This window comes from Daktulosphaira vitifoliae, unplaced genomic scaffold (assembly GCF_025091365.1).
Source record: "Daktulosphaira vitifoliae isolate Bord-2020 unplaced genomic scaffold, ASM2509136v1 Scaffold_5, whole genome shotgun sequence".
NCBI classification, from domain to species: domain Eukaryota; kingdom Metazoa; phylum Arthropoda; class Insecta; order Hemiptera; family Phylloxeridae; genus Daktulosphaira; species Daktulosphaira vitifoliae.
The window spans coordinates 26,016,930-26,027,224 of NW_026099576.1; the positions used below are offsets into that span (position 1 = coordinate 26,016,930).

General features: G+C 24.2%; 1 non-coding gene across 1 annotated transcript; it reads right to left on the bottom strand.

The window, feature by feature from the left end:
• Positions 1-9,038: 9,038 nt before the first annotated feature.
• Positions 9,039-9,110, bottom strand: Trnaw-cca (transfer RNA tryptophan (anticodon CCA)). Its single transcript has one exon. It is a non-coding gene; the product is annotated as a tRNA-Trp (tRNA).
• Between the last annotated feature and the right edge of the window lie 1,185 nt (positions 9,111-10,295).

The window sequence follows — 10,295 nt, forward strand, 5'->3', positions numbered from 1 at the left end:
TTCGTCCGCCCTTGACGAACTTCACTGTGCGGTACCACAAGACCGACACACGGGACTACCCGGGGAGGCTGAGAACAGCGACCCGAAAAAGACTTTGTACTTCCCCTCTCCCTGCGAGCAACTACTGCTGCGACTCCGAATGGACGTTAAAAAAACCTTGAACGGACCGGTTTATAACAAACATCCGACCGTAGTCCTTCGCAGTACTTGGTGATCTGTAGTACTGTACGGTGCACCTGAGCGCTCACCAAACAATATATACATATATATATATATATATGTATTTTGTTGGGAATGGCACACGATTATAATGTACATTGCTAGCGGTCGTCGACCGAACCCGTTGGCTGGAGACTAAGCCTAGTGCATGTGTTAATGCGGTGGCGGGGTACGCACGATACTTACACGTCCGCCTATGTACTCACTGTTCTGAGTGGTTAACCCGACGTGTATATTGTACACATTATGTATTACCAACATTGTATGTGAAAAACATAACTTACGGAGTTGCCATAACCCATTGAAATTACAATTCACAACAGTTTACGTTTATTAAATTATCTTAGTAATATCATTTTTTCAAAATATGCTTTCTTAACATTATAATAATTACAGTGTTACAAAAAACAATATAATGAAAACGTTAGTGAACAAAATATTTGTCGCGTCACATACATAAAAAGGATAAGATGAAAAAAAATATAAATAACCATTAATCCGAGACTAGTTGAATTTTAAACAGATTTTGTATTTTGATTAATTTCACAATATTCTCATACGTGCAATACTTTGACGTTAACATGTATGCAAATACGATTTGTGACTAAAGTAAGATAATATCTTACTTTAATCAATTGGGATATTATCCCAATTAGACATCCGTGAGATGTGGAGTGGAGCGCTGAAACTCCCAATTTAATTGGGTTCAATAAGTTTTTTGACCTTCCCCATTAAATAAATCCCTAAAATGACACTGGAAGACATAACTTTTTTACGCGTGAATGATTTGAATGACTTGAAGTTTTTAAAATAATATTTAAAACTGTTCATATTTTCTAGGAGCTAATTAAATAAAAAAAAATTTTTTTTTTTTAACATTTTATAAGTTTTGAAAAAACTAATAAAAAGTCAATTTAAATTTACTCATTAGTATTTTAAAACAGAATCAATGACTAACATTTTTCAAAGCTATAGTAATTATTTTAAAATACAAATTAATGGCAAAACAAATATTTAATTAACTTTATTAATAGGAAATGATATAATTAATAAAATGAGTGATAGATAACAACTTTTGGCAGTATTTCGGAAGTTATTAACATTTTTATATCTAAGTAGGATGAAGAGAAACAATGTCTAATGACAAAAATAACAACTACCTATTACTATAAAAAATTAATAATTTTTAAAATACTAGTCAAAAAATTGTTATCGTCCAGTAATTTGCTCTATTAGATCATTATGTATTATACAAGCTAGCTAATGTATTTTGCTATTTAAAAAAATGAAGCTATACCCTTTAAAATTTAATTAAAATTGCATTAAAATAAAGAAATCGAAATATTTTAATCATTTTTGTCATGAAATATATCGAGTACAAATTAANATGAAGCTATACCCTTTAAAATTTAATTAAAATTGCATTAAAATAAAGAAATCGAAATATTTTAATCATTTTTGTCATGAAATATATCGAGTACAAATTAAATATGAATAAAAATATTCTATTAAAACTTTAATATTTGCACCACCTGTTAATAAAAATGTCTACTGATATAAGAAAACATTAAATTTATATACAAAGTGGCCCAACACTCACTGACAACTTAAATAACTTTTGATCCAGTTAATATTTTTTGCTAATTTTTTTTTTAATATTTAATATACTAATGAGCTATAATAATAATGCAATAAATATCATATTTATAATCAAATAGAAATATTATAATTTTAAAAATTTACGAGAAATGTTAAAAAAAAATTCAAAGTAGCAATTTTATAGAATAAATTTTAAGAAATAATTTGGTGAAAAAATTTCTCATTAAAGTTTTGTAGTTAATTTTCTGTAACATTATAAATTTTATAAAAATTATAATTTTTCTCTATTTATTCTACGGTATCAAAGGCTGGCTATGTTTTATAAAAAAAGGACAGAAGTAAACACAATCTTTTCACACTAAATATGATATCTGTATGGATTTTTCCATGAGAATTGATAACGTTCTAATGCCTTGATTTAATTCAAATAAAAACACGAACAATATTTATTCTAACTAAAATTAGAATTTATTTATTATGAGTCAAAATTTATATTATATTAAGTATAAGGTCTGTTATATTTACAAACTTGGTATTAATACGATAATGAGATATTTGATAAGGCAATTATTACTTAACACTCTCTTTCAAAAGCCTAAGTAATTTTCATGGAAAAAGTTACACCCCTCCAAATTATATTAATCATGAAAGATAGTGTTTTCTTTTGTCTTTTCTCAACACGCATTTCAATGTTTAATACCCTAAAATAATACATGAAAATACAAATTTTCACAAATTTTAAAATGCTACAGAATATTTACTATTGAATATTAATAAGATATTTTTTTACCAACATTTTTCTTAAAATCTACTCTACAAAAAAGCTATTTTAGATTTTTTTTACATTTTATTTAAAATTTAAAAATAATTTATATTTTTAATGAAATATGATAAAATGAATTATTGAGCTATAATTATAGACCAAACGTATATATATATATTTAACATTGTAAATCGTAATCAATATTATATCACGCATGGGATACGTGCTTTTAATAATTTAAGAACTTTTTATATAATTCCTTGAGTAAAACTATATAAACTTTCAACAACAAAATAATTATTGAAGCCTGCTTATTATGTTATGTTTCTTAGAGTTCTAATTGATCTTCATCTGACATCAAGCTAGTTTCGAAGAAAAAACCTATTAAAATTACTTCAGTCCAAAAAAAATTTACATTACACTTTTATTTTAGTTACAAGTAAATGTCTTCGTTAAAATTTCTCATTAGTTATAAAGATTGAAATGCAACCAATTACAACTAACTCATTAGAAATATACTGAACCTTTATGATGTTTTATATAGACAGAAATAATTATATAATTGTCAATTAGAAAAATTAGAATAAAATCTCCTTGGATTTAAAAAATATGTAGTTGTGTTTGGAAATATTAATAAGTATTTTAAAATAGATTAACCAAACAATGCCAAATGTTCCGTAAATAATTAAAATAAACACATATGTTATTTTTAATCGATCTTATACCTTTTTTGCAAAAACGATATAATATTGTCGTTTTATGGCGTAAGATTTTAACTTGAACGTGATTAAATAAATACATTTTTTTTATTACTGTCAATAGAGGAAAACGTTGCGAATAAAAAGTATTTGAAGTTTTAAGTGTTATTCAAATTAGTGGGTACTAGTGGGAATTTTTAAATAAAAATGAAAGTTGATTTTTTTTATTAATGCAAAAAATAAACCTAAAAATTCTCCAGTAGTACATCTTAGGAAGTCAACAGATCAATTTCCCCTTTTAAATTTTTCAAACTCCATTTTTTTTTAATTACTTTGTAGACCAATTAAAAACTGTGTTATACATCCAAAGTTTCTTAAAGTGATTGGGAGGTGTCCCTCTTAATTAAATAATGCATAGATTATTACTTATTTAAGTATTGCCAAAATAAAGTTATGATATGTCAACTTGCTTCATTAAAAAAATCATTTCACCCCTCGTCTGGGGAAGATGACGAATTTAACTTTTTTTTCTAATTAATTAATATTATTAATGTAATAAGTATTAATGAGCTTTTTACCAATTGGTCACAATATATCAAGTAATATTTCTACCATGTTTCAAGTTATTATAATGAATAATTTTTTTAAAAATACTAGTTTAATGTTTGCATCACCCTCCTGATTTTAACAAATAGAATTTGAAGCAGCTATAGGATACCAATATTTCATAATTTTATGAAATATTTTAACATTAGTTGATGTATTTCAAAATTAAATATTTCTTTTAAAAGATTTCAGAATTGAATCACAATACCCTTATAAAGTATAAGGGATGAACATAAAAAATACTTTATGGTTGATATATTAAGAAACGCTTATACTTTCAATCTCATAAAACAAAGAAATGCATTAATTAATTAATTATTTTTCGATTAATTAAGTGGTTTATGATAAATGAATCACTTTGTATATCGTAATAACTACATAAAGTGTATAACTTTAGTAACTCAAATTATGCAATTGATTAACAATATTATTTTGTATAACGTATTCAATTTTGTCGACACGTCATAATACGCTATTACATTGCAAGGAATTGTGCATTTTTACCATATGGTAAAAATTTCTTATGTAAGAAATATGTATATATAAGTAACTCAAAATTTGTTAATTTTATGATGAATAGATACAATTGTAAAATTGTAGAAAGAATGAAGCTAAAGAAAATGTAACGTTAAATATGGAGACTAGAAAATCTTGATAATGTATAAATCCATGAATTAGTGCAAAAAAGAGTTAAATACATTTTTGTCGTTTCAGGAGAGCAGCTTAAATTTTTTTACTATTATCTTTTATGTATTATTAATTTTCTATAGTGATTTAGTGACTAAAATATTGAGTATTTATTTTTTAAATTTTTACACTATAAATTTTAGAATGTTAGCATAATAATAATAAAATAGAAATAATAAAAAGTTAACTCATTTTCTTCAGAAATGCACTACACTATTTTCTATATTCAGCCATCAAAATTAAATACATTTTTTTTTAACTCAATGAACTAAAATAACAAAAACAACAACTACAACGGATAAAAATAAAAACAGTGATAATAATAAAAACAAAACAACAACGACAGAAAAAATAATAATAACAAAAACAAAACAGGAAACAAGCTAAGTCGTCAGTTCAATTCTAACTTCGGACTTGTAACTATCGATCCAGAGATGAACTTTAAGAGTTAAATATATATATACATATATAAGATATTACTGATAATATTCTAAATAGCTAAAATATAATTTTATATAAAAAACATTTTAATTATTGTTCAATATAACATATAAAATGATATTATTCTTTATTAACAACTTCAATCAACGATTGAATAATTTTTAACGGTCTCAAACGGTCATTAATCTACTTTTATTTTATAATTTATAAACTTTTATAATTATTTTTATAATGTTATGTAAAAAAATATTCAATAAATTTCATTTACAATTAATTAGCTAAACTTAAGTTAGTAAAGAACTGTCATACTGTCTTTCCATTTTCATCTCCAAGTGCTTTTTCGAAGAGTGATGTCCTAGAATTATAACGGCGTTTGAGTAATTTAAGCAGTCAGTAATATTATGTTGTATTCTGAGAATGTATCATAAATTGGTTTTTAATTTTTTGAAATAAATGAGTCAGAATGGTGTAATATTGTTCAAATAATAATAACTTCTTCACTTGTGATATTGTTGGGCGAGTAGAATTTATGAAAATATTTTTTTCATTTTAAGCTTATTATAGTTTAGTTATATCGCCCCAAAGATTTTGAAACGTCCCATTTGTAATTTTTTGTCCCTTAGAATGCCTCTTTTTGAGTGATGTCGATACATTCTTAGCTATTGAACTTAAAATAATTGGGTGTTTTATACAGTATTAAAGAATAAATTGTTCTCATTTTTTTTTTTTTTAAATAGATTCTTCTTTGTAACTTAAGATAATTATCAGTGAATTAGTCCGAAAAGCTAGTCGAATCCCTTCATTGTAGATAGGGTCCAATATTTTTTAAGAATATTGGTTTATATTTGATAGATCCATACTCAACCTAAGCCAGTATTGTACCACTGTAAATATAAATTAAACTATTTTTTTATGCTCCCTATATATTTTATGTTACAGTCATTTAATTTGTGTGTTACTAAATTTTCTGTTCATAGAAGTGTGCAATAGTTTTTAAATTCTTTTTGGGTCAAAAATAATACATTACGTAATTTTTAAATTCACTTGCCAAAAATCAAGAAGTTTCTTTGTTTTATATTATAAATATGTTATGTTATTTGTTATTTATTTTTAATAATAATGTTATTAAAAATAAATAAAATAATATAAAATAATACAAATATTATTTGTATTATTAATTTAGTAGTAATCAAGTGGTCAATAATAAATCAATTACTCTGTATACATGCATTATAAAAAATTATTTTTGTATAAAATTAAAATATATTTGCTGTTATTCAAAATTAAATTCAATTTGTGTAAACAAAATGTAATTACATTTTGTTTACTTCATACTCGCATAATATAAAGTTTAATATATTATAATATCTAAAACCTTATATTACATACTTTTTATTAAAAAATATTTTTTTTATACGAAACAATCCATTTGTAAAAATGGAGATTTTAATATTATTTCTCGTTTTAACTAATGTATGTTACGTTTTTTCTCTGTGTGGCTTAAGTGATAAAAAAATTGCCTTGTTTAATGAAATTCTTGGCAATAATCAATGGAATACTTTTACTGAAAATATTGGTATTCGCGATTATGAGTGTTTAAATTCAAATAATAGTGAATATTGTTTAAATAAAAACATTTTAAAAGAGAACATTCTTTTACCTAATGTAAATCAAAAAAATTTTCACGAAAAATCAGAAGCTTGTTCAATAGTATTGAGTTCAATATACTTCGAAGTATTACATCCATTACAAAATATGTTTGCAATAATAAAAGATATTTATACGGAGAACAATGCCCAAACTTTAATTGAGGCCATTACAGATTTTATAAAAGGTGTAAGTATTTTTAATCCGTTGATAAAATGCATGTTTAATGCGTTAAAATTTTTTCATTTTCAAACTCCTGTATTAAATACTCTTAAAAACTTAAATGAATGGTACCAAAACATAGAAAAAAAAAAATATGAATCAATTGATTTCAATATTTCTAACAAACTTTATAAAAAAGCACTTAAGAAAAAAATTTTTGACGCAGAATTTAATAAATACAGTATATCACCTAAAAATTCTTATAAAAATAATGCAGTTATAAAACAATTTAAAGATACTGTTTCGGATCTTTCTAATGGAAAATATGGGTTCTTTAATCCTAATAAACCTGATTTAAACATACAAATTGAACGCGGTGTTGTATTATTCTGTAGAAATTTTGGATTTTATGATCCAAATGAAAAAAAAAATGTCAACTGAGACAAAAGAAAACCTAGGTTCAAAAAAAGAACAAGATAATCAAGATTCTAGCTAGGACCAAGAAAATGAATATTCAAGATAAGATGTACATGTCTAATTTTATTTTCTTAATTGTATAATAAAAAAAATCCTAATATGCGTTATATAATACTGATTATTATTATAATTTTAAATAAAATTATAGTCATTTAAACAAAATTATTAATAATATATAAATAACTTTATTTAAAAAAGAAAGTTGACTGCTTATCACTCCAGTTGTCTTAGTTAGTTGGTCTTAGCGACATAGTTAACCGATCAAAACATAAAAATACATATTAGGAAATTGTTTTTAAATAAGGTACAACAAAATAAAATATTATAGAACACAACATTAAAATTAAGTAAAAAGCAATAAAAAAAAATTGCTTTATAAAAATTATAATTAATAATTATAAATTTAAATGAAAATTGATAATATGTAGTGTGTTCCTGTAATACAGATAGACATAATTTTATTTGATTTCTTTTTAGCAGACGCTGATTTTTTAAAAATTCCAAAGGACATTGGATGCGGACAATGGTATACGACGTACACCTGTTTTCTAACTTTCTATTTATGCGAAAATCTGGGTCTACAGGTACATAAATATCTGTATCTGACATATTTTAAGAAAGGAAAATTGTTAAGGACAGTAGTGCTACCAAAGAAGTGGTTGAGGGTTAAATCTCTCCACCTTAAAACAGCGATTCTATTACTATAGTCGTGCATGACTTATTTTCATTTTATTGTCTTTTTAGATACATTTACTTAGAAAAAAATATACCCCTCTCTCCCCAAAAATAATTTTATTTGCGCCACTAGTCAATGAGAATAGAAAAAAATGTTTTTATTTAGACATGTACCTATGAACTTTTTCATGGATACATCACTATTCCTATATTATAAAGACGTCTCAGGTAATAAGTAATTTTGCTTTGTAAGTATACATAATGTGTAAGTCTGTTCTGACAAATTCTATAACTTTAGATTCACTGAATATATTTTGTTACCTACTATTTAAAAAATTAACAGACTATACAACTAAATATCATAAAATATAATTTTTTTATAAAAAAAAAATGAAATTTTTAAAAAATTATAGAAGTGTTAGAACAAAATCAAAGTAGTGGATTTATAGAGTAGATAATTAAAAATAATTTGGGAGTAAAATATCTTCTTGATATTTTGTAGTAGAATTTCTAGAGTATTTTAAAAGTGTGTTTATTAAAAAGAGGCTTGTTATTAGTAATGGGTGATATTGTCGCATAAAATCTTGATTAATATCTGCAACTGTGGCTGTCTTAATATAATAAATTACTCTTAAATAAACTTTTCAAATTGAAAATAGTCCTAACTTAAATAAAACTGTCTAACACTTATGATAATAAATAAAAAAAAAACAAAAGATATAAAATATATTTAAAAATCAATAGCTCAAAGTTGCCAAGTTATTGAGTCAGTTTATTTTTTTTTAATAACTAGTTTTTATATTTATAAAAAACTAAAGTTAGATTTAACATGTTTAAAAAATGGAGTCAGTATCGTTACTATATATTACTAACAGATGGCGTTAGTATTTTCAAATAATATTGCATCTTAATATTAATAAATTATTTCGAACCATTCAAATTAAAATTAGATATTATTTAAAATTTTACCAGATATGTTGGTTATGCATTATATATAACTTCTTATTAATTGGTCGGAAAAAATTAATTTTTTAAAATATAGGGAAAATATTACAAAAAAGACTTGACCTCGACGTGATTTGAACACGCAACCTTCTGATCTGGAGTCAGACGCGCTACCGTTGCGCCACGAGGTCCACATACAAAATTTTGTTTAAACATGAGTATTTAAACAAAATTTATATTAATATAAAACCGTTAACATTGACTGAAGACTTTCAGAATAATGAAGAGTAGCGAAGATAATTTATTTACGTATGTTTAACTGTCATAAAGGTATATTACCCGAAATTAAAAAAAAAAAAATGAATTAGACACACTACTTGGGCACCACAATGAGAGCCTTAAACGTAAATTGTCACCTTAGAATGAAAAAGTTCAAATGCGAATTATTAAATTTTTCTTTATATCGATTTATTTTTTTGTAACCTCATTAGTAATCTTTAAATACAGTATGCGGTACTAAATATAATGAAATTTGATTATAAATTGTTTGTAAGTTAATCTAAGTAAATGATAAATTACTGAAATTGACGTTGAGAATAAAAATATTCTACATGTAAAACCTTTTCATTCTTATTAAATGATATATTTTATTATTATATTATTTCTCGTAGAACTGTTTTATTTTAAGTAAGATATTAGATTATTAAAAACAATTTATTTAAATGTTGATAATTAGCAATTATAATAAAAAAAAATAATTTAACCCTACACTCACAACTTCTATATTTTTTCGTTTATTGATAGGGTCGGAACTGCTATCAAATTCATTCTTTGTTGTATTTATTCTACCATGAAATATTTGGCTTTACGTTATTGAACTAAAAACATAAATTTTATCACCAACGCCTTATCATTAGATAAAATATGGCGTTGTCACAGATATAGATAATAATAATAATTATCTATATCTGTGGGTGTGGTATTAATCGACCTGACGAATTCGACAACGTATGATTATTTTGTTATCGTCGAAAATTGAAGAAATTAATTTATTTGCGCTATAAATTTAAATATTTATTTGTTAAAATTTTTTTTTCATCTAATAGTCGTGTTATTGATAGAACTCTAATTCTTTATTTCTTTTTTATGTAAACAACTTTCCAGATCCTTTAAGAAATGTCTTACGAGAGAAAGCAATATTTTTATTTATTAAAATAAATTATTACTCAAGCTATCACTAGTTCAATTTTTAATGAATTAATCATTTATACTTTGCTATTACCGACTAAAAAAACTGAGATTGTAACCATTTTAGTTGTTTTTGAATAGTTTTTATTTATTATCCTCTCTCCCTGGAGTGTTAAGGGTAATTGACA